This window comes from Sus scrofa, chromosome 16 (assembly GCF_054392235.1).
Source record: "Sus scrofa isolate SSC_HxYL_T2T_F1_AM1 chromosome 16, Sscrofa_HxYL_maternal_Yorkshire_Landrace_v2.0, whole genome shotgun sequence".
NCBI classification, from domain to species: domain Eukaryota; kingdom Metazoa; phylum Chordata; class Mammalia; order Artiodactyla; family Suidae; genus Sus; species Sus scrofa.
The window spans coordinates 79,478,816-79,504,632 of NC_139398.1; the positions used below are offsets into that span (position 1 = coordinate 79,478,816).

Sequence of the window (25,817 nt, forward strand, 5' to 3'; positions counted from 1 at the left end):
TCAATCACTGTGCAAAATAGTTTTCTGCCCCCCCCTTTTTTTTTTCTTTTTTTTTTAATAGATGAAACACTACAGATAAAGGCCAGGAGAGGTCAAAAAAAAGAGAGACTAGCCAAAGCAGCTAAGTTTACATTTGGCAGAGCTGGTGCTTAGACCAGGTCTGACGCCAACGTTGAGGCTCTGAACAACTACACTGTGTTAAAACCTTAAGTGAGAGAGTCAGTACCCACATCTATAAAATAGGCACAATGACAGTGTTCCTAAGTCACAGTACGGCTTGAATGACTTGAAAAAAAATTAAAATCATTTTACAAATTGTACAGCCTTACCAAATGTAAGGAAAGAGTGGAGTAACCAAGGGAAAGTAAGCATTTGATGACGAAGATATTGGACTAGATGCATTCATTCCTGCAACAAAGATTTTCAAGCCCTTGTTATGGATCAGGTAGGAGCCTAGGTGTGAGACAGCTGATAGGGCTCAGAAACAATTGGGAGCGTCCTTGCCTCCAAGGAGGGCTCCTTCTGGCAAACAAAGAAAAAAGATGAGACAAGAAAGAAAGGGACAGGAAAGTCATGTTCATTAATTAGCAGATTCTTTACTGGGTCAGTTTGCTATACAGTAGAAATTGGCACAACATTGTAAATAACTATCATTAAAAAAATGAATTTTATGATGAAATAATTAATTACAATATAGTGGGCTAACCTAAAGAGTTGACATCCAAAGTCCCCTTCAACCCTGAGAATCTACAACTTTTAGCCTTGTTTTTAGCCTTGTATCAGATAGCCTTGTATCAGGAGATAACCTCTATTTTTCCTTAATTCACTAAGACCACCAGCCTAGGATTAACAGCCACTTTGCTTTCCATCTCAGCAAATTCTAGTTTCTGTAATAATTATTCTTCACTTTTCCTGCTATTTCAGAAAGGTCACTCTTTTATGCTAAAGTTGTTCCTCTACCCAAAATCTTCTTCTTTTTTTTTTTTTAAATGGCTACACTCACCGCATATCAAAGTTCCTGGGCCAGGGATTGAATCCTAGCCATGGCAGCGGCACAGTGAATCTTTTAACTCACTGCACGCGTCCACAGCCCCACACCTTCACAGCAACCCGAGTCACTGCAGTTGGATTCTTAACCCACTGCACCACAGCAGAAACTGCCCTCTACCCAAACTCTTAGTCCTTACCTCTTTCTCCCACACCCATCACCTATCACACCCACAAGTAAGTGCTTTCCTTCTTGTCACCTGACACATTATTCCTACCCACTTTCAACTACTTTACACCTACTTTCACCTAAATTCTAAACCACTTCAGTTAATAATCCATGCTAATTGAAACATGTTTTAGTTTTTTTTTTTTTACTTTCATTTACAAATCTCTCCCACAAGCTGTCCCTTTTGCTTAAGCCCCATTCATTTCCTTAGACACGAGTCACCACTTCTTGTCGCCTGCTTCCAATATCATCTCTCTGCTGAGACCTCACACGGAGAGCCCTCTTAAGATGGTCTTCCTTGGTTCTTGTCACTGCTGACTTCACTTGTGAATTTTACACAGCACATGGTGAACTCATTCAGTTCCTTGGTTCTCCTAAGACTACAGTAAAATGGGGAGTGATGCCAGATTCAGAGAGATGGGAGATCAATTCTGAGCCAACTTGCTAGCTGTATGACCTTGGATGAATTATCTCATGTTTCTAAACACCATGTTTTCTCCTGGGACTGGGACTAAAACCTGTCATCCTCCATAATATTGTTCTGAGAATTCCATGACCCACTGCATGCCAAGCCTGCCACATACTAAGACCTTAGTAAGCATCAGCCATTATCATTATTACAGTTGCTACCTCAATCAATGAAGATGACTCCAGTTACAACCCCTGCTGCTGATGTGCTTCTACCTCTTCAATCACTCCTCTTTCTCCTAAATTGGTTCTTCTTCACTCCATCCTAACAGTAGGCATCTTCCATGATAAGCTCTCAATCGCCCACTCTTGAGGCATTGATCTTTATAGCTACCGCAACCTTAATTCAAATTTCACAAATCAACTGTTACCAGAACATCTTCAGCTGGCTATATTGACATGACCTCCAGTCCACCATAACCGCTAATCACCCCCAAGTAACCGCTAATCTTTTAAAAAGATTAAAAGATTAATCTGTGTTCCTCAGAGCCTCACACTTGACAGCTGCAAGTCCAATGGATCATTTTCCTTTGCATCCCCCATTAGCAATGACTATACTCTGGATGCTTTATCTTTGTTTTATTTTTCTGATCCTTCTCCCCCTTTTGCTGTGGTTGAAGCTATTACCACATGCTGAATGAACACAATGACCTCCAAGATTTTCCTTCCCCCCACTCTCTATCCTTGGGTGATACATCCACCATTGATGACAGTTTAATGCTATTTTTATCACATGTTCTCTGGTTAAGAATTAAAAGTCTTTTTTAAAAAAATAAGGTCGGCATTCTTCTGACATTCAAGTCCTTGATCAGTTCATGCCACCCACCCTCCTTCCCCAATGCCATGTATAGAAATGGCCAAATGGATACTCCACTTGGGTCTTTTTTTAACCTCCACAAAGTGCTCTGTGCCCATTTCATTTATTTTATTCTTATCACCCAGATCCCTCATTTTGAACAACCAAGTTCACACTTCCTTCTAGGTCCTATGTAAGGCTACCGTTGTGAGTGTATACAGAGGGAAAGGGGACCAGTGGAGACTAACTTTGGGTCTGACAGACCTGAATTCAAGTTTTGATGCTGCAGACAAGCCATGTGACCTGACACAAGTCACCTGGCCTCTCTCAGGCTCAGTCTCTTCATCCTAAAACACCTACTGCATAAAACATTAATTCTCAAAACAGATCCACGAGGCTGGGGTGGGGGTGGGCACAGTATCCAGCTCCTATGGCGTTTGCAATAAAAAAACTAATTTATAACAACATTACGGTGTTTGCCTTTGCCATTGTGTTGACATTTGCACTGATGGTGCCACAGTAAATGAGGGTAAAACTGTTCCAGCCTCAGTGTGAATCTAGGCAGTGGTACCAAACTGTCACAGTAGTGGTCGTATTTTTCTTCGATCAGTGTTGACAGAGATAAAGAAGAGGGACACTTTTGTCTCACCTAAGAATGTCCTAAATGAAGCAGCATGATGAATAATACTCAATCTTAACTCTTCAGTACTCATCTTTTTAATATTCTCTGTGATAAAATGGGTGATCCACATAAAGCATTTCTGAAGATCACTGGCATGCATGGCTGCCTCATGGAAAAGCATGTGTCTCGTGAGTTGAACTAGCAGTCATTTTCACAGGATACCATTTTTACTTGAAATAACAACTGAGATAAACTATGGTTATTGCAACGTAGATAGGTGGCTGACATTTTCCTGAAAATAAAAGAAGCAGACCTGTTACTGCAAGGTAAACACTGTTACCAATGATAAAATGTGATCTATCAAGTGAAAGTTAGAATTTTGGAAAACTTGCCTCTCCACTGTGACCTTGATAGCTTCCTAAGACATACGGGCTTTTCGGATGAGGTTGGTGGTATTGGAACACACACGCCACTTTAAAAATACTGCAAAGTAAAATGTATCAACATTTGGAGACAAGCACCACTCAGTAAGTCAATATTTTCTAAATGACCAACATAGGATGTTACAATACCATGTATGGGTAACATGAAAGGCAATCAATGGACTTAAATTTGACAGAATTAAAAAAAGTTGGGAGTTCACATCGCAGCTCAGTGGAAACGAATCTGACTAGCATCCATGAGGATGCAGGTTCGATCCCTGGCCCTGCTCAGGATTAAGGATCCTGCACTGCTGTGAGCTATGGTATAAGTTGCAGACACAGCTTGGATCTGGCGCTGCTATGGCTGTGGCATAGGCTGTCTGCTACAGCTCCGATTCAACCCCTACCCTGGGAACCTCCACATGGTGGAGGTACAGCCCTAAAAAGACAAAAAAAAAAAAAAAAAATACACTTCAGATTCCTTGTTACAGTTAATTTTCTGGAATTCTCCATTTGTTGAGTTTTAGTTTAGCATCAGAGAGCAATAACCACAATTACCTGAAAAGGATTTTAAAATTTTCCCTGATTTCTACTATATATCTGTATAAGGTCAGCTTTTCTCCATATATTTAAACCACAACAATCCATCACAACAGATTCAACACAGAAGCAAAAATGAGAATCTTCTATTAAGCCAGAAATTTACAATATTTACAAAAAAGTATATCTGTGCTATTTTTTCTACATTTTAAACTTTTATAAATTATGGTATTTATATTACATATAAGTTTTTTTTTTTTGCTATTTCTTTGGGCATATGGATGTTCCCAGGCTAGGGGTCGAATCAGAGCTGTAGCCACTGGCCTACGCCAGAACCACAGCAACGCAGGATCCTAGCCGCGTCTGCAACCTACACCACAGCTCACGGCAACGCCGGATCGTTAACCTCCTGAGCAAGGCCAGGGATGGAACCCGCAACCTCATGGTTCCTAGTCGGATTCGTTAACCACTGCGCCACGATGGGAACTCCCATATAAGTTATTTATTAACATGATGGGCTTATTATTATTTCAAGTGAATTACTTTATTATTATTTTATTATTGATTTTTAGGGCTGCACTCACGGTATATGGAAGTTACCAGGCTAGGGATCAAATCAAGTTGCAGCTGCCAGCCTACAACACAGCCACAGCAACATGGGATCGGGGCCACATCTGTGACCTACACTGCAGCTCATGGCAACTCTGGATCCCTGACCTGCTGAGCAAAGCCAGGGATCGAACCCACAACTTTCTGGATACTAGCTGGATTCATTTCCACTGCACCATAACAAGAATTCCAAATTAATAATTTTTAATGTTTTAGTTTTAATTCTGAATATGGTTAACATCTATATCTCTATCTATATCTGTCTATCTACCTATCTCTCTCTACAGCCCACACAAACAAAAGCTTTCAGGGTCCTCAATGATTTTTAAAAATCTAAAAGGGTCCTAAAACCAAGGATTTTTGAAAACTGCTGTCACAGAGTTGTTTTCAAGGTTAAAGGCACTCCCTATGTTAAATGCCCAGTACAAACACTGGTAGCTAGTGGATGCACCATAAATATTATCTTTCTTACACACATTTAAACAAAAAGTGCTCCAGAATACATGTTCATGATTTTCTGTAGCTCATCCAGTGAGATTAAAATAACTTGTTCAGGAGGAGATCCTCTAGCATTCTATCACTTCATTGGGTATTTCATAGGTGCTTCATTAATGATTTATGCAGTTAAATCTATATACAAATTCCATTTTCAAAAGCTTCAGTTGTCAAGGTGCAACAGTAAATTTCAAATACGGAGATATTTTCATTTAATTTCAAAGATAATACTTTAAATCACTCCAACAACCCCACCCTGGAAATCACGTTTTCATTTTATTAATCCAAATCAACATCTCTTGCCTGGATTATTTCAACTGCCTCCTACACAACCTCCCTGCCATCACCATTGGCTCCCTCCAGCCCTCAACACAGCAGCGAGAGCCATTGTGTTTAAGCATAATTGAGATCATATCTCTACCCTGCTCAGAACATCCCTGTGGCTTTGCACCCAGGTCAGAGCAGTGTCAGTGTCCTTGCCTCGACCACTGCATCCTGCTCCCATCACTCCTCTGAACTCACCTCCGGTCATGCCCTCTGGATCCAGACACTCTGCGCTAGCCACCCTGGTCTCTGTACTCTTCTCCAGACATGCTAGGCCTACTGTACTTACCATTTTCACCCCTGGAAAACACGGCTCCTGAGAGCCCTCATTTCTTTCAGACATTAGGAAGCAAACCTTCCCCGGAGACCTATTTTAAATTTCTAGTTGCCAGCTGTCCATATTCCCACATGCCCCGATACCACCTGACTTCTCCCACCGCCCACTCCCTCTGTGTATATTCTCTTTATCACATACAGTATTGAATATAACTCTTATTTGATTATTTGTTTGTTGACTGTCTTCCCAACTGGCATGCAATTTCAGTGAGGACAGGATTTTTGCCTATTTTTTTCTATCATGGACCTGATCCACAACAGACACTCAATACAGACTCTGTGGACAGATAAATGAATGAATAAACAAATCAACAACTATTAAGACCTTATCAATTCTGATCCCTCTACCAGAACTTAAGGAAAGAAGGTATTTCTTTTTTTAGAGGATCCCTAGGATACACTTACAGGGGATCTGGACCGTCATCTCTAACTCTCCCATGGAGAGTGTATTTCTGCATCCATGGAAAACGCAATCATTTGAGAAGATTGGCAATTTTGCTGGAGCAGAGTATGAATTTTTTTGTTCTGAGAGTGAAGGCTAACAATGCCTCAGGGAGAGGAGGGTAATTGACTTAGGCTATCCCAGCAGGGAAAGCAAAATCACCTGGGGCAATAAAGACCATGATTGGTCAAAACGCAGCATCTTCGAGTTAACCTTGAAAGTAAGAAAGTAATACATTGTTTGCTCATCAGGTTGGAGCCTTCATTTTACCCTGAGAACCTTTGCATTGTGGCTGAAGATCTTGGAGAAAACCCACCAGGAAGTCATTTAAAAATCAACACACACCACGAAGGAAGCAAATTTAATTCAATTTCAAGAACACATTAAAAGAGAGCGAGCGAGAGTAAAGCATAATGAGAACCTGCTGTCTCAAACTGCAGCCAGGTGGGAAGCCAGGCTGCAGGGAGCGGCCATGACAACAGCTCTGTGTCTGGATGGAGCCTTTGTGCCTTAGGGGAGTCACTCGGGATCAACTTGGTTACATTTTATCTAGCTTCTGGCTTCAGCTGGTAATGCCCCCCTTCCATCAAGCCAGAGCATCCCAACCATCCCCTCCAGGATACACTTAGATCTCTCCAAGTTTCTTTCAAAGCCTCTCTAGGACAAAGATGGGGCTCATTGCTTCCCTGATAACATTTCCTAAAATGGGGCTAAAGAGCACCTCCCCTCTGGATTGTTTCTCTCCACTAGCTTAAAAGCAGTGTTAGTGAAGATGCCAGCCAAAAATCTCCGGGCTTAACAAACTGATGACAGCAAGAAGATATTAACAATGGAGCAGCACATTTGGCATCTGTGGGGTATATACCTTCCCTCCACCAGTTACTGAATATAAGGACAAATTCTTTAATATTCCCATTGCCCCCCCCCCAAAGAGAGATCATAGAGAGAAATTTTATAAGAATTAACTCAAGTAAGGCAAGTCTGTGGGGTGTGAACATCAAGGGCCGTGTTCAAAAGTTAAAGAAAATCATGGACTTGGAGAAGAGACTTGTGGCTGCCTGATGGGAGGGGGAGGGAGTGGGAGGGATCGGGAGCTTGGGCTTATCAGACACAACTTAGAATAGATTTACAAGGAGATCCTGCTGAATAGCATTGAGAACTATGTCTAGATACTCATGTTGCAACAGAACAAAGGGTGGGGGAAAAAATGTAATTGTAATGTATACATGTAAGGATAACCTGACCCCCTTGCTGTACAGTGGGAAAAAAAAAAAAAGTTAGCTAATAAAGCGAAAACTTGCATAGAATCAAAATACCACTTGCACCCTAGGAACCACACAGGTCTCAGCAAGATGCTGAAACTATGCAAGTGCTACAGGGAAGTGTGTCAAGTCTCCTAGGACATGTCTCTCTGGGGCCAAGGTTCACTGAGAAGAGTTGCTAGCAGCATCCCCCAAGTGGCTTACATTTTTATTTCTCCCTGTCTCCTTTTCTTGAGACGGGATGAGAGAGAGCAAAAAAGCACACACAGTTATATATATATATATATACATACATACCATGGTCTTGTGTAAAGCATACAGCACAGCAGTAGTAAAAAGCAAACGCTCCCCAGGTTAGCCATTGTTATTAATTGCTGTTTCTATTCTTGAACTACTCAGTGTAAAGCTGGGGTGGGAATGAGAGGGTGCCACATAAGGACTCATGGACTCTGTGGGTGCCAGGAAAGGACTCTCTCGTGAGTGGAAAAACAACAAACAGGAGGCATTCAGGAGAGAGGAGGAAATCATGGATTCCCACCAGGGACCTTAAAAGAGCCCACTGCAGGGAAAATCTTCTGGTTTTCTGATCCTTTTCCCATGGAATTTTTTTTTTTCTTTTTTCTAATGATTTTTATTTTTTCCATTATAGTTGGTTTATAATGATCTGTCAATTTTCTACGGTACGACAAAGTAACCCAGTACACACACACACATTCCCATGGAATTTAAAGTCAGGCAGAAAGCCCTGGACAAAAAGAGAGGGAGGCCTTGGGACTTCCACATGGCCTACAGACTCTGCAGAAACAAGAAATGGAGCCCTGAACTACCCTTTCTCTTGACCACCCAAAAGGTTGGAAGTTAAATAAGCTGAAGATACTATGCAAGAATAATATATTTAAATATCATTTCTTCAGGGAGGTAGGGAGGTCTTCTTTTGACCCCCTGAACTAAACTATTTCCTCCTGATGTGTATTCCTGTACTAGCAGGTAACACTGCAATCAGAATACTTATCATAATATTTATCAAACCTGCTGTAATTACTTGTATATTGTAAGTCTTTCCCACTGTGTAGTAAGTTCAGTAATGGCAAGGACTAGGTTTGGCACATTACATGTATTTGATAACTATTTATTGGATAAATTATGATCTACCTGTTTATCTATCTATATATCTTTGCTTCTGTGTTTATATGTATATACTGAAAATTTTATACACATATTACCTATTCTACACCTTCAGATACTCTGCTCTTTTCCTTCACCTAAATTTGTGCATTAAAACTTCTAGACTCAGGAGTTCCTGTCATGGCTCAGTGGTTAACAAATCCGACTAGGAACCATGAGGTTGCGGGTTCGATCCCTGCCCTTGCTCAGTGGGTGATGGATCCAGCATTGCCCTGAGCTGTGGTGTAGGTTGCAGACGTGGCTTGGATCCCGCATTGCTATGGCTCTGGCTAGGCTGGTGGCTACAGCTCCAATTCGACCCCTAGCCTGGGAACCTCCATATGCCATGGGAGCGGCCCAAGAAATGGCAAAAAGACAAAAAAACAAAAAACAAAAACAAACTTCTAGACTCAGAATCAAGGTTTATCTGCTAAAGAGTAACCTAAAATTTGGAGTTTACAAAAATCTTGAGTTACACTTTAAGGCTCTAGCTGCTTTGTCTATGACAGTCATCAACTTGTTTTGTTTCAGACTTTCCACTTCAAAAGACATATTCCCTGGATTTTATTGTACTCTTTAAAAACATCTAATGCAGAAATCTTGAAAATCTTAAGTGAATCTCTTGAGACCCTCTAAGTAAGTTCACCCAAATATAGGGAAAAGAATGATTTCCATGAAGCCCACATTTCATCAAGAACACTTTGCAAGATACCTAGTAAAATGAGATTTCAAAGACTTACAAAAAGGGGATAAATCTATCAAAAACACACCTGAAATTCAGTATCCTACCTGTTCGCCAGTCTTCTGGTTATTTTCATCTTTTTCTTTTTTACTTTTTTTTATATAGTGATTTTTATTTTTTTCCATTATAGCTGGTTTACAGTATTCTATCAATTTTATGCTGTACAGCATGGTGACCCAGTTACACATACATATACACATTCTTTTTTCTCACATTACCATGCTCCATCATAAGTGACCAGACAGAGTTCCCAGTGCTACACAGCAGGATCTCATTGCTAATCCATTCCAAAGGCAATAGTCTGCATCCATTAACCCCAAGCTCCCAATCCATCCCAGTCCTTCCTCCTCCCCCTTGGCAACTTTCTTGTTTTGGTACTGAACTGTTAGTTCTGATATGGTTGTCTAGTGGCTAGTTACAATCACTACAGCAGAGTGTTTAGGAAAAGTAACTACAAATAAGACTGCATTTGAGTTTGAAATGAAGTGTGACTCTGTTTCTCAACCGCGAACCATAATGAAACCAAGATGTAACCTTTTTCAAATGATGAAAGGTAGCCATGTGTTTAAAAAAAAAAAAAAAAGTTTAAAGGTCAGGATTATCAGTTAAAATCAGGAAATTATCATTTGGAGTTTTCAGATAACCTTCTAAAATAAATTCTTAGAGAAGCAAAGTGGTCCAAAACTTACATTGCATGACAGGGTTCCTTAGAAAATGTCACATCTTCACTTTCCTACTGATTAGCCCCATCTTCCTCGCACACATCTATGCATGGACACGCAAGGTATTAGGGAGAAGGAAAACCACTCTTTTTGTGCCATGAAATATTTGATGATGTTTAGGTAAATATTCAGCATTACAAGTAAATTGTTCTTTATCTCCCCTCTCATATTCCTCTCCAAAGAGCACTGTGTGTGTGTGTGTGTATGTCAATATCTATCTATCTATCTATCTATCTATCATCTATCTATATATTGTGGGAAGTAGGAAGGGCTGTGTCTCTAATGATCTCATAGTGGCCAGGAACATGGGGATTTTGAAAATTTGAGAGAACTTTCTGGAGTCTCAGTGCCCTGGGATGAACAAATGACCTGGTCAGCCCCCTCCTGTAAAGTATGACCACCACCTGGACTTGGGGGGCAGGGGCAAATGTTTATACCCACCCCAGGAATCCACGTTTCTAACTTTGGGTCTCATTTATAAGGTCACAACCATAGAAGCCTCTATAGCCACATAGAGTCCTACAGTTATATGTGAGTCTCCTGGACACTGGGCTCAGGCTTGCCTTCCACCACCACCTCTAAGGTACACCCATACAATGGAATACTACTCAGCAATAAAAGGCACAAACCACGGATTCGGCAGCATGGATTTATCTTCAAATCACATGCTAAGCAAAATACAAAATACTATGGGCAAGGTAACTCCATTTATATGAAATTCTAGAAAAGGCAAAACTGTAGTAGTAGAAAGCCAAGTGTAATGGCAAAGCCCCAAGAGCAGGGGGCAGGGACCATCTTCAAAGGGGCACGAGGAGGCATTATGACGAAATGGAAATAGTCTACAGCCTCATCGTGGAAATTGCAGTTATAGGCTATATACGTATTTCAAAACTCATTAACTTCTTCACATGAAACTGGTGACTGTTAATGAATATGAATGATACCTCATAAAGGCCTGAGTTGAAAAAAATTAAAATTATAATAGGAGAAAATATGGGAATCACTTTCTATTTAACTAATACTTGAAATTAAAGCCCTCCATTTCCATGAGAAAATAATGCTTTGCCAGATGGTCATAACATGTTGAATTCTCAAAGCTAATAGGTTCTTAAATGCAAGCCTTCCCAAACTTTCATGTGTACAGAAATCACCTAAGAAATTGGATTCATCTAAGGCAGGGCCTGAGAGTCTGCATTTCTAAACGGTTTCCAGGGGATGCTTATGTTGCTGGTCCACAGACAGATACCCTCACCAAGGCTCTAACAGAACCACAGCTTCTCCTGCTCTCAGCTTTGACTGCATCCCATGTATTGACAGTATTTGTTCTCAACACAGATTATGCCAGGTTTGCTAGTATATCTTAAATTTTGCTTGCTATCTTAATTAGATAATGTAATTAAATATTACATGAAACAATGTGTTTCAAGTGTCAAAAGAGTTGATCTGCTGAAAACCCAGTCAAATATTTCATAAAGCCTTAACCAAGGTGAATCTATAAAATGGTACTCAAAATAAATGTAGACAAGTATATATACATTTAGAAGGCTTCTGCATAAAGATTTTTTTTTATGGCCACACCCATGGCATATGTAAGTTCCTAGGCCAGGGACTGAATCCAAGTCACAGCTGTGGCTAGGTCCTCTTTTTTTTTTTTTTTTTTTCAATTTTCTATTATGATTGATTTACAATGTTCTGTCAATTTCTGTTGCACAGAAAAGTGACCCACTCACACACATATATATATATTCATTCTTTTTCTCACATTATCTTCCATCATGTTCCATTATAAGTGATTAGACATAGTTCCCTGTGCTATACACCAGGACCTCAATGCCTGTCCACTCCAAATGCAAGAGTTTTCATCTACTAACCCCAGATTCCCAACACATTCCACTCCCTCCCCTTCCCACCTGGCAAACACAAGTCTGTCCTAACACGTACATGATCTTTTCTGTTTTGTAGACCATCTGTGCCATATTTTAGACTCCACATATTAGTGATATCATATGGTGTCTGTCTTTCTCTTTCTGACTTATTTCACTCGGTATGAGAGTCTTTAGTTCCATCCAGGTTGCTGCAAATGGCATTATTTTGTCCTTTTTTATGGCTGAATAGTATTCCATTGTATATATGTACCACACCTTCCTAATCCATTCATCTGTCAATAGGCATTATTTAGATTGTTTCCATGTCTTTGCTATTGTGAATAGTACTGCAGTGAACATATAGGTGCATGTATCTTTCTCAATGAAATTTTTATCTGGATATATGCCCAGAAGTGGTATTTCTGGGTCATATAGTAGTTCTATATTTAGTTTTCTGAGGTATTTCCATACTGTTTTCCAAAGTGGTTGTCCCAATTAACAATCCCACTTTGGAGTTCCCATCATGGCACAGTGGTTAACGAATCTGACTAGGAACCATGAGGTTGCAGGTTTGATCCCTGGCCTTGCTCAGTGGGTTAAGGATCCAGCGTTACCATGAGCTGTGGTGTGGGTCACAGACATGGCTCGGACCCTGATTTGCTGTGGCTCTGGCATAGGCTGGTGGCTAAAGCTCTGATTCGACCCCTAGCCTGGGAACCTCCATATGGAGCTGCCCAAGAAATGGCAAAAAGACAAAAACAAACAAACAAACAAAAATCCCACCAACACTGTAGGAGGGTTCCCATTTTTCCACACCCTCTCCAGCGTTTCTTATTTGTTGAGTTGTTAGTGGTGGCCACTCTAACTGGTGTGGGTGATACCTCATAATTTTGATTTGCATTTCTCTAATAATTAGTAATCTTGCGCATTTTTACATGTGCCTCTTGGTCATCTGTATGTCTTCTTTGGAGAAATGTCTGTTTAGGTCTTCTGCCCATTTTTCAATTGGGTGGTTTTTTTGTTGTTGTTGAGTTGTATTTTGGAGATTAAACCTTTGTAAGTTGAGCCATTTGCAAAAATTTTCTCCCATTCTTTGGGTTGTCTTATTTTTTAATGATTTCCTTTGCTGTGCAGAAGCTTTTGAATTTAATTAGTTCCAATTGGTTTATTTGTGTCTTTATTGTTTTTATCCTAGGAGGTGGATCCAAAACGATGTTGCTATGACTTATGTCAAAGAATGTTCTGCCTACATTTTGCTCTAGGACTTTTATTGCCTTACATTTAGGTCTTTAATCCATTTTGAGTTTATTTTGTGTATGGTGTTAGACAATGTTCTAATTTCATTCTCTTACATGCAGTTGTCCAGTTTTCACAACAGTATTTAATGAAGAGACTATATTTCCTCCCCTGTGCATTCTTGCCTTCCTTGTCATAGATTAATTGACCATAGGTGTTTGAGTTTATTTCTGGGCTCTCTATCCTGATCCATTGATGTATATTTCTGTTTTTGTGCCAGTACCATACCATTTTGATGACTGTAGCTTTATACTAGAGTCTGAAGTCTGGGAGTATGATTCTCCAGTTCTGTTTTTTCTTTTCAATACTGCTTTGGCTATTTGAGGTCTTTTGTGTTTCCATACAAATTTTGAAATATTTTGTTCTAGTTCTATAAAGAATGTCATTGGTAATTTGATAGGGATTGTATTGAATTTTTAGATTGCCTTAGGCAGTATTGTCATTTTGACTATATTGATTCTTCCAATTCGTCTATTTGTGCCTTTGATTTCTTTCATAAGGTGTCTTATAGTTTTCAGAGTACAGGTCTTTGGCCTCTTTAGGTAGGTTTATTCCTAGGTATTTTATTCTTTTTGATGCAATGGTAAATGGGATTGTTTCTCTAATTTCTCTTTCTGATCTTTCATTGTTAGTATACAGAAACACAATAAATTTCTGTGTGTTAATTTTGTATCCTATGACTTTACCAAATTTACTGATGAGCTCTCATAGTTTTCTGGTACTATCTTCAGGATTTTCTAGGTATAGAATCATGTCATCTGCAAACAGTGATAGTTTTATGTCTTCTTTTCCTATTTGGATTCCTTTTATTTCTTTTTCTTCTCTGATTGCCAAGGCTAAGACTTCTAAGACTAAGTCGAATAACATTGGTGAAAGAGGATATCCTTGTCTTGTTCCTGATCATAGTGGAAATTTTTTCAGTTTTTCACCACTGAGGATGATGTTAGCTATGGGTTTGTCGTAAATGGCTTTTATTATATCAAGGTAGTTCCCCTCTATGCCCACTTTCTGGAGAATTTTTATCAGGAATGGGTGTTGAATTTTGTCAAAAGCTTTTTCTGCATTGATTGAGGTGATCATATGGTTTTAATTTTTCAGTTTGTTGATGTGGTGTACCACACTGATAGATATGCAAATATTGAAAAATCCTTGCATCCCTGGGATAAATCCTACTTGATCATGGTGTATGATCTTTTTAATATATATTTGTATGCAGTTTGCTAATATTTTTTTTGAGGATTTTTGCATCTATGTTCATTAGTGATATTGGCCTTTAATTTTCTTTTTCTGTGGTATCTCTGTCATGTTTTGGTATCAAGCTAATGGTGACTTCATAGAGTGAGCTTGGGAGTGTTCCTTCCTCTGCAATTTTCTGGAAAAGTTTCAGAAGAAGAGGGGTAAAATCTTCTCTGAATGTTTGGTATACCTCAGTTATGAAGCCATCAGGTCCTGGACTTTTGCTTTTTTGGAAGTTTTTTAATCACATTTCAATTTCAGTACATATGACTGGTCTATTGATATTTTCTATTTCTTCCTGGTTCAGTCTTGGTAAGAATCTGTCCATTTCTTCTAGGTTTTCCATTTTATTGGGATACAGTTGCTCACAGTAGTCTCTCATGATCCTTTGTGTTTCTGCATTGTCAGTTGTAACTTATCCTTTTTCATTTCTAATTTTATTGATTTGAGCCCTCTACTTTTTTTTCTTGATGAGTCTGGCTAATGGCTTATCAATTTTGTTATCTTTTCAAAAAACCAACTTTTGGTTTCACTGATCTTCTTAACTGTTCTCTTTGTCTCTATGTTATTAATTTCTGTTCTAATCTTTATGATTTCTTTCTTTCTACTAATTTTGGGCTTTGTCTGTTCTTCCTTCTCTAGATGTTTAAGGTATAAGGTTAGGTTGTTTATTTGCATTTTTTCTTCTTTCCTGAGATAAGACTGCATTGCTATAAACTTCCCTCTCAGAACTGCTTTTGCTGTGTCCCATAAATTTTTGGATTGCTGTATCTTCATTGTCATTTGTCTCTATGTATCTTCTAATATCCTCTTTGATTTCTTCAATGATCCATGGATTGTTTAGTAGCTTAGTGTTTAAATTCCAAGAGTTTGTGTTTTTTTGCTGTTTTTTTTCTTTCAGTTTATTTCTAGTCTCATAGCATTTTGATCAGAGAAAATGCTTGAAATAATATAAATTTTTAAAAAACTTATCAAGGCTTGATCTGTGACCCAAGATGTCATCTTTCCTGGAGAATGTTTCATGTGCACTTGAAAAGAAAGAATACTCTGCTGCTTTGGGGTCAAAAGTTCTACAGATATAAGTTAGGTCTATTTGGCCTAGTGTATCATTTAAGGCCTGTATTTCCTTGCTGATTATCTGTCTGGATGATCTGTCCATTGCTGTAATTGTGGTGTTAAAGTCCTCCACTATTATTGTGTTACTGTCAGTTTCCCCTTTTACGGCTGTTAGTACTTGCCTTATATATTGTGCTGCTCCTATGTTGAGTGCATATATATTTAAAATTGTTATTTCTTCTTGTATTGATCCTTTGATCATTATGGAATGTCCTTCTTTGTCTCTCGTGACCTTCATTTTATTTTATTTATTTTGTCTTTTTAGGGCCACACTCACAGCATATGGAGGTCCCCAGGCTAGGGGTCCAATCGGAGCCATAGCCACTAGCCTATACCACAGCCACAGCAATGCGAGATCTGAGCCACATCTGCAACCTACATCACAGCTTGTGGCAACACCAGATCCTTAACCCACTGAGCGAGGCCAGAGATCAAACCCATGTCCTCATGGATGCTAGTTGGGCTCATTAACTGCTGAGCCATGATGAGAACTCCTGTGACCTTCATTTTAAAATCCATTTTGTCTGATATGAGTATTGCTACTCCTGCTTTTCTATAATATCCATTTGCAGGTAATATTTTATTCCATCCCCTCACTCTAAGTCTTTATGTGCCCTTAGAACTGAAGTGGGTCTCCTGTATACAGCATATATATGGGTCTTGCTTATGAATCTGTTCAGCTAGTCTTTTTCTTTTAGTTGGAGCATTTAATCCATTTACATTCTATGTAACTATGGATAAGTATATATTTATTGTCATTTACTTAAATATTTAATTTTTTGAATTGCTATTTTGGGTCTTTTTTTTCCCTTCCTCTTTTTGTTGTCTTTTCTTGTGATTGGCTATGTCTATATTATGTTTGGTTTGTTGTTTTTTTTTATGTGTGAGGCCATTATAGTTATTTGACTAGTGGTTCCCCTTACATTTTGATATATCCAACTATATTTGTGCATAATTATTTCATCTTGCTGGACTTCTTAATTTCAAATGCATTTTCAATGTTGAGCATTTGTCTTCTCCTCTTCCCATCTTGCTAGTTTAGGCAGCATATTTGTCAATGGGTAATTTCCCACTTTTAAATTATCTTTGCCTTTACCAGTGAGCTTCTTAATTTTTAATATTCTTGTTTCTAATTTGGCTTTTACTTTTCTGCTTAGAGAAATTCCTTTAGTAGTTGATGTAGAGCAGGGTTAGAGGGGCTGAATTCTCTTAGCTTTCGCTTCTCTGTGAAGCTTTTGATCTCTCCATCAAATCTGAACAAGAGCTTTGCTGGGTAGAGTATTCTTGTTTCTAGGTTCCTCCTCTTCATCACCTCAAATATATTTTGCCACTCCTATCTGTTTGTAGAGTTTCTGCTGAGAGATCAGCTGTTATTCTTATGGGAATTCCCTTATATGTGATTTGTTGGTTCTCCCTTGTAGGTCAATATTTTTCTTGTTCTATCATAATCTTGAGGTCTTCTGTTAGTTTTTCACAAATTTTCTGTGTGAAGAGTTCCACATATAGTTGTATTTTCAATGTATGTATGGGAGTAGATAAGCCTTAAATCCTGCTACTCAGCCATCTTAGCCTCACTCCATGGCCCAATCTTTAACCCACTGCACTGGGCCAGGGATCAAACCGGGGCCTCCACAGGAACTCAAGCCCACTGTGCCACAGCAGGAACTACTGAAAATTGTGATTAAAAAAAAAAAAAAAAAACTTTACTTAGGCATAATCGACATGAGACAAATTACAGATATTTAAACACTGCAACTGGAAAAGTTAAACATGCATATACGCATGAACCTATCCATCCAACACAATGAACCTATCCATCCCACTCCCTTTGCAACCTCTCCCTCCTGCCTCCACCTCCCAGGATCCCTCCCCATCTCTTCCACCTCCTAGCAATCCAGTGGGTTGCTTTAAAGTCACCATAGATTGTATTTTCTAAGTTTTCTTTTTTAATAAATAGGAGAATATAATATATATACATACACACACACACACACACACACACACACACACATATATACTTATTTTTGGTCCAGTTCTTTCAGCATAATTATTTTGCAACTCATCTTTTTCTGTGTAATCATTCACTGCCTTCATTGCTGATTGGTATTCCACTGTAAGAATATACTACACTATTCATCTGCTGCTGGACATTTGAGTTATTTTCAATTTTTGTCTATAACAAATATAGGTGTCACAAACATTTGTGTTCAACTCTTTGCATTAACAAATATTTTGATCCACTTTGAGCAAACAATGATTGAGTCATAATTTCTTTTAAAACTGCCAAAATGTTTTCCAAAGTTCGTATCACTTTACATTTTCACTGACAATGTACGAGAGGCCTGAATTCTATTCCTATATATCATTGCCAACAATTGCTATGTTTATTCTTTTGTAAAAAATTTTAGGAGTTCCCATCGTGGTGCAGCGGAAACAAATCTGACTAGGAACCATGAGGTTGCAGGTTCAATCCCTGGCCTCACTCAGTGGGTTAAGGATCTGGTGTCGCCATGAGCTGTGGTGTGGGTCGCAGACGTGGCTCGGATCTGGCATTGCTGTGGCTGTGGCGTAAGCTGGCAGCTATAGCTCCAATTAGACCCCTAGCCTGGGAACCTCCATATGCCTTGGGTGTGGCCCTAAAAAGACAAAAGACACACACAAAAAAAATTTTAGCCACTCTAGTAGGAGTTTAATGGTATCTTAATTTGTCTTTCTCTAATGATTAAATATAAAACTTTTCATGTCCTTATTTGTCCTATTTGCTTTCTTTATTTGCGCTTATTTGCCTTCTTTATGTGTTTTTTTTTGGTAAAGAGTCTCTTCAAATCATTTTTTTAACTGACTGTTTTATTACTAAGATTTTAAATTTTTATATATTCTGGATGTAAGACCCCTATTACATATATAATCTGCAAATATTTTCTCCCTCTCAGGCTTGTTTTTATACTCTCTTAACTGTGTCTTTGAATGAGCACAACTCCTAATTTTGATAAAGCCTAGTTTATTGGGTGTTATTTACTTCTTTGGATTTCTCTTTGGTATCTGTGTGTTTAAGCTGGTTTTCATGTGCACAGCATGTAGCTGGATCTTATTTTTGGAATTCAAACTAGTGTCCATCTTTGAATTGGAGTTTTTAGACAAGTTACATTTGATGTGACTGTTAATATGGTTGGATTTAAATCTAACATTTTACTCTTTGTGCTAGCTGCTCTTTATTATTCTTCTCCCCTTTTTTAGCTTTCTTTTTTTTTTGTTTGTTTGTTTGTGTTTTGTTTTGTTTTATCTTTTCAGGGCTGCACCCATGGCATATGGAGGTTCCCAGGCTAGGTGTCTAATCAGAGCTGTTTCTGCTGGCCTACACCACAGCCACAGCAATGCCAGATCCGAGCCACGCCTGCGACCCACACCACAGCTCATGGCGACGCCAGATCCTTAACCCACTGAGCAAGGCCACGGACTGAACCCACAACCTCATGGTTCCTAGTTGGATTCGTTTCCACTGTGCCACAGCGGGAACTCCCTTAGCTTTCTTTTTGGATTGCAGACTTTCTATGATTCTATTGTATTTCTTGTGCTGCCCATTAATTCTAACTCAATATTTTAGTGGTTTTTTTAGACTTTATGGTATATGGTATACGTGTCTGTGTGTGTATTTGTACCTGTGTGTTTCAGATTTTCTTAGTATATTTCTCTGCACTTCATTTTTGGCCACAACCATGGCTTGTGGAAGTTAGCAGGACAGGGATCGAACCTACACCACAGCAGTAACCAGAGTCACAACAGTGGCAATGCTGGATCCTTAACCCCCTGAACCACCAGGGAACTCCTATGTGTCATTTTGGATAGTCTTAATTTTTATTGCTATAATTTTAAGTTCATTAATATTTTCTCCTTACATGTGTAATGTTGTTAATTGTATCCATTACATTTTTTATCAACCAAAATTTTAATTTAGTTTGGATACATTTTATACATCTATTATATATATGTGTATATATATATATAGTATATAATAATATACATATAATCTTTTTTATGTCTTAACCTGACCAATGCTTTCTCTTGCTTCTTGAAAATACGAAGTATAGTTAAACTGTTATAATACACTTTTCCTTCTGTGTAACTCTCTTCTGTCCAGGTGTCTACACTACTTATTCCAGCTACACTGGCCTCACCTGACACCTAGTTCTATCTCCCCAACTCTGGTGACTTCTGCCTCCACCTGCTTTTTCCCTCCCTGAGCTTCAACCTGGAAATTCACTTCAGGTAGTCAGTTGAGACATGGTTGCAGGGCTTGCTTACTTGCTTCCTGTTTCTAAGGACTCATCCTCATTCATTGCCTAATAGCCAATTTCTTGAAAACTCCTGTTGCATATATTTTGTATATTTCTTAGTGTTCTCAAGTGGGAAAGGAAATCCCAGTTGTATTATTCTCATCTTGGTCGGTAGTAGAACTCTTTGTAATTCTCTTAATTTCTTGCTCCACTTTAAGGAAGCTGAATATCACAGATGATGCATTATGGATAAGGTAGTTGAAAGAAAGAACACATTGTGTCCCAATAAGCAGACATATCCTCAAAGATAAGGTTTTAACTGTATATCTAAAGAATGGTAAGTATATGTACATTTATATAGTTTAAGTTAAACTAAAGGTTTTTTGGTATCAATATAGCATGTTTGATGACTTATGTCATCAACTGATTGTTATCACACAAAAGATTTTAAATGGACATATTTCAAGATTTTTGCAGAGATTATATCTAATTCATATAAAACAGTGTTTAGCACAGCACCTAGATCAATGGTTTTCAGCCATGCATGCACATGAGCTCCTCAGGGGAACTTAAATGTTTTAATGCCCGAGCTCTACCTCCAACCACAGGAATCAGAATCTCTCACAGGTGGGCCTAGTGTTTCTGGGTTTTATTTTTATTTATTTATTTTTTCTTTTTTGCCATTTCTAGGGCTGCTCCCACGGCATATGGAGATTCCCAGACTAGGGGTCTAATTGGAGCTGTAGCCACTGGCCTACACCAGAGCCACAGCAACAAGGGACCCTGCAACCTACACCACAGCTCATGGCAATGCTGGATCCTTAACCCACTGAGCAAGGCCAGGGATCGAATCCCGCAACCCCATGGTTCCTAGTCGGATTCGTTAACCACGGCGCCACGATGGGAACTCCATGTTTCTGTTTTTTAAAGGTCCCCAGGTGATTGAGGGACACCTTAAGAATTGAGATTCAAAGATCTAGATCTCAGTAGGTGCTCCATGAAGGAGAGGTATTCATATTTGTATCATTTATCCATAAACATCGACTGTCTCAAAGAGAGATTACTTTGTTAGAAGGGATGAATATACTGGGACTCTAACCTACCATTTGCAATTAAGAATAGGGCGGCCTTGGCCAAGTCTCTTGACTTTATTGGATCTGAATGTATAAGACAGCACAACGATAATAATTTTTTTTTTGCTTATAGCTCAAGATGGCTTGGAGAAATAAGAAAAAAAATCTCAGAGCCAGAACATCTAACCACATCTCTTCTTCTTTTTTTTTTTTTTTTTCTTTTTATGGCCATATCTGTTCCTGGGCCAGGGGATGAATAAGACCTGCAGCTGCTGATCTATACTACAGCACAGCAACACTGGATCCAAGCTGCATCTGTAACCTACAACACAGCTTGCAGCAATGCCAGATTCTTAACCCAATGAGTGAGGCCAGGAGACTATGTCGGATTCTTAACCCAATGAGTGAGGCCAGGAGACTATGTCGGGTTCTTTACCTGCTGAGCCATAACAGGAACTCCATAACCACGTGTCTTCTTTCAGAGATGAGGAAACTGAGGCCTACAGAGGCAATGGATATGTCCAAGCCAATTCATGGCCAACTAAAAACACGTAGAACTGCGACCCAGGTATTACAGGCTTAATTGTGTCCTCCCAAAAGAGGGGGAATGTTGAAATCCTAACACTCAGTACTTCAAAATGTGACTTTATTAAGAAAAAGCATTGCGGATGAAATTAGTTAAGAGGACACTGATGGAGCAGGATAAGCCTTTCATCCAATACAACCAGTGTTCATATAAGAGGGCCGAGTGAAGACAGGGACACAAGGAGAAGGTCCTGGGTACATAGAAGATTGGCGCAGGGCATCTATAAGCCAAGGAACACCAGAGGTTACTGGCAAACCATCAGGAGCAGGAAGGGGAAAGAAAGGATCTACCAGAAAGGCTTCAGAGGAAACACGCCCGGCCAGCATCTTGCCTGTGGACATCACATTTCTGTGTTTCCGACCTCCCCATTTGTGGTATTTTGTGATGTCAGCCCTCGGAAACTGGCAGACTAGGGTCCCTGCCTAAGAATCTTTCCATTATATAGTCGGTTACTCTAACACAATATGTGACCCTGCTCTGCAAACTGTAAAATTTCAAAAAATTATGTTATTATTTATTTTGTTCTCCAATTTGCATCAAAGGTATAAATTTTGTCTTCTGCAACTGGTTTCAAGCTTCTTCAGAGTAAGGAGCCCATGCTATCCAGAAGAGTCCTTTAATAAAGTAGAAGAAAATACAGTATCTATTCAGATACTGTAGACTGAAGGAATATACAAATAAAGCTCCATTTAAAAATGTCAAAATCACCAAAGACCTTCTGGAAATTGAGGAAGTGACTGTTAACAAGATCGAGTCTCCTTATGGCTTTTTATTTAGGTTAAACATATGGCTCTATACTTTAGTAGGTTAAATTTTAATGTCATATAGAAATATATTCCAGTATAAGAAACATATTGAGATACATTAGCTGAAAATATTTGAACTGCTCTTCTACCACACTATGTAAATGTAAAATTTTAAGTTTTTATTCCATTAAGATAGAACTCCAGTGAGGGTTCAAAATCATCCGTATATCCTCCATGTATCATCTTCTCCATCAAAGTAAATTTTTGTGAAGGTAACCAACACAGTTTGGATTCCTTAAGAAGCTGGTCCTGTGGTAAGGTTTCCAGCGCAGAGTTGACTTGGAAGTTCCACGCTGGTAGGGGAGCAGGGGAGAGAGCTAGGAAAGGGAATGTAGCTAATAAAGGGTACTGTATCCAGCAAAAACACACCATCATCATGAGCTTAAGGAACCCGGGTAGCAGCCTCACGTCTCTCTTTCCTCAGGGTCGAGGGACCCAGAGTGTGCATCAACCACCTCACTAGCTGAAGGAGTGATGGGTGTCCATTCTCTGAAACTTCCTTGCCTTGAATGTGGGTAGGATTATCTCCAAAGGGTCAGGAGGGGACCTCAGACGGAGATGTACATGTTGGCAAATAAAGATGGTCTAGAAGGTACTACAGTGCTAAGGGTGAAGGAAGGCTATGGTGAAGAACTGAAAATGGCAGGCAGAATGGAACAGAAATGGACAGAATCTTTAAGAGTAGGAAACCTCTGGTTCAAATCCTACTGCCTTCCATGAATAGTAGTTAACTTCAGGTTTAAGTGACTAAACTTGCCTAAAGCTTCTTTTTGTCCTCTCCAAATAAAATAGTGACAATAATAAAATCTGCCTCTGGGGACTAACAAGCATTAAAATGCCTGTGTAAGTTACGTTTCGCTAGGCTGCCTGGCACAATCAATGCCTGCTGAATATCAGCTATCATTAGAACCACTGAAATCTTATTGCTGCATTTAATATTATGAAATTCTGTAATACATGATATCCATATTAGGAGATGTCAACATGGAAAGGTCCTCATGAGAGCCCCTTTATTCTGAATCCTGACTCAACATTATTAAATGCATCACATAAACATTTTCACATCCGTACAGGAAGAATTCATTTTATTTTTAATAGCTTAAATATTCTGCCCTAAAAGATGAATGAGCAAAATCTACCTGTGATCAAACTAACTTAAATAAATACAAGAAAGCAAGCTATTAAGCAAAACATCAGTAGAGATTTAAACTTATTCTTGCACCCAAGAGAAAGAATAACTTCTGAGGGGAAAACTCCATGAAACTTGACTATCTATGTCATAGCAAACACCAAAAGGTAACAAAAAATGAAATGAAATAATAAAATAAAATCCGGATAAAATGACAACATAGAGCTATGGTTCTCAACCCAGGGTGATTCTCGCCTCACCTTCCCCAGTGACATTTGGCAATATCTAGAGACATTCTGACTGTCACAACTGGGGTAGGGGAAGGGGAACAAGCGCTACTAGCATCTAGTAAGCAAAGATCAGAGACTCTGCTAAAAATCCTGCAATATGCAGAACAGCCTCTCACAACTGGGGCTGTGCTAAAATTGAGGAACCCTGATTTAGAGGATATGGTATAATGCCTTTAACCACTGGACTTTCCAAACAATAAAATCTCCTCCCAATGTGCCAGTGCTTTTTCACCACAACGTACAATGTATTTTTAAATGTTAAAAGTCTTCACATGACAAGAAGCACACATCAAGATGTGTTCGAGCGCTACTATAAATTTGTGGTCTTTCAACCTACCAGATGAGAGTAATTTCAACACGTTATCAACAAAGCCAGGTAATTAAAATGTTGATCTAGACATGACCGTGGTTAATTCACCCTGACTTGTAACAGCTGAAGTGATGACAGAGAGGAACTCAGGGATTCTAAGGTCAGAGGCACATGGGGCTGTTTTTCATTTTCAGATTATTTTAAGAGGAATGCTGGCTTATTACAGCAGCATATATTGCCTTTTTGTTTTTCATTAGTAAACCCTCTGGGAACTTTGACACAAGTACAAGCTAAACCTGATTACTTGGTTTATAGAACACAGAGAACATTATCCAAGAGCTAATGACAATGTCTATTCACTTAGAACTCTGAGAAACCTGCGACTTTTAATCAAGTTTTAAAGGCACAAGGACAAACCAAAAATTGAGAATGAATGTTTTTACCCCTATCTATTGGAAGGTAAAGAAGCATGTCGAGAATTGTTCAAATAACATCAGAGCTGAGATGAGAAAGTGTAAAGCAGAGAAGCAAACACATTTTCAGCAAGGCGATTTTTTTCTAACCGACAAATTCTACAAAGCTCAACAAGAAACTGTGCTCCAAATCCATTTTTTCTACTAGAATTGCTTTGTTACACTAAGTTGTAGCAAGACTAAAGAGCTCAAAACCCAGTTTATTCTCTAAACAAGCTCAAAAAGATGATATCTAAAGCATCAAACCACTGAGTTTTCAATTTATTAGATATCTATTAATGCATACTAATAATAAACTCTTAAGTAAGAGTGCTCATCTTATTTTCATCTCCTTTATGTTTCTATCCATTACACTATAACTGGAAACCTTTCAGTCTTAATTCTTAGATATTTCACATAACCAAATCGAGGATGAAGTCAACTGACACAAGTCAGAGAAGAAAGAATTATTAGGAGCATCTGTCACTTCATACAAAATGTAAATAAGAATGAGAAGACAATTGTCATTCTGAAATTAAGATTCAGACCATACAAGCTGGCACTTTATTACCTGTACAACTCTGCCTAGAGCATTTAAAACACAGTTATGTGATGTAGTGTCTATGATGTAAGACATCAGGAGATCAAGGCTTAAAAACAACAACAAAAAGAAGTATGCAGAAAGTTTATCAACCCACCACATTAAAGGGATGAATTATAATTTTTCTAAATTCCTTTCGCCTTCACTTTTCTTCTTCCTTAAAGTCAATATTCATTCATTTGACCTGGAAAGCTTTTAATGAACTACATTTTAACTATCCTACTCTAGGAAAAATTCCTATACCAATCTATTCCATTATCCTGCCATTTTGACATGAGTATGTAATTGGGAAAGGAAAAAATTCTTCTTTATGATAATCTTATATGGAGTTCACACCATGACACAGTGGATTAAGGGTCTGGCATTGTCTTTGCACATCTCAGGTCACTGCTAAGACATAGGTTCAATCCCCAGCCCAGCACAGTGGGCTAAGGATCTGGCATTGCCATAGCTGTGGTGTAGGTCACAGCTGAGGTTCAGATTCAATTTCTGGCCCAGGAATTTCCACATGCCATGGGTGCAGCCAAAAAAAATTTTTTTTACCTTTTTTTTTCCCACTGTACAGCAGTGGACCCAATTACATATACATGTATACATTCTTTTTTCTCACATTATCATGTTCC

At 38.8% G+C, this 25,817-nt stretch overlaps 1 protein-coding gene and 1 long non-coding RNA gene across 4 annotated transcripts in view; one reads left to right on the top strand and one right to left on the bottom strand.

The window, feature by feature from the left end:
- The window catches only part of SGCD (sarcoglycan delta), a 1,031,224-nt gene that overhangs the window by 880,773 nt on the left and 124,634 nt on the right, over positions 1-25,817 (bottom strand). The gene's annotated exons all lie outside the window — the stretch shown is intronic.
- Positions 36-7,680, top strand: LOC146395673 (uncharacterized). Its single transcript, XR_014831026.1, has 3 exons — positions 36-4,311; positions 4,563-7,286; positions 7,548-7,680. It is a non-coding gene; the product is annotated as an uncharacterized LOC146395673 (long non-coding RNA).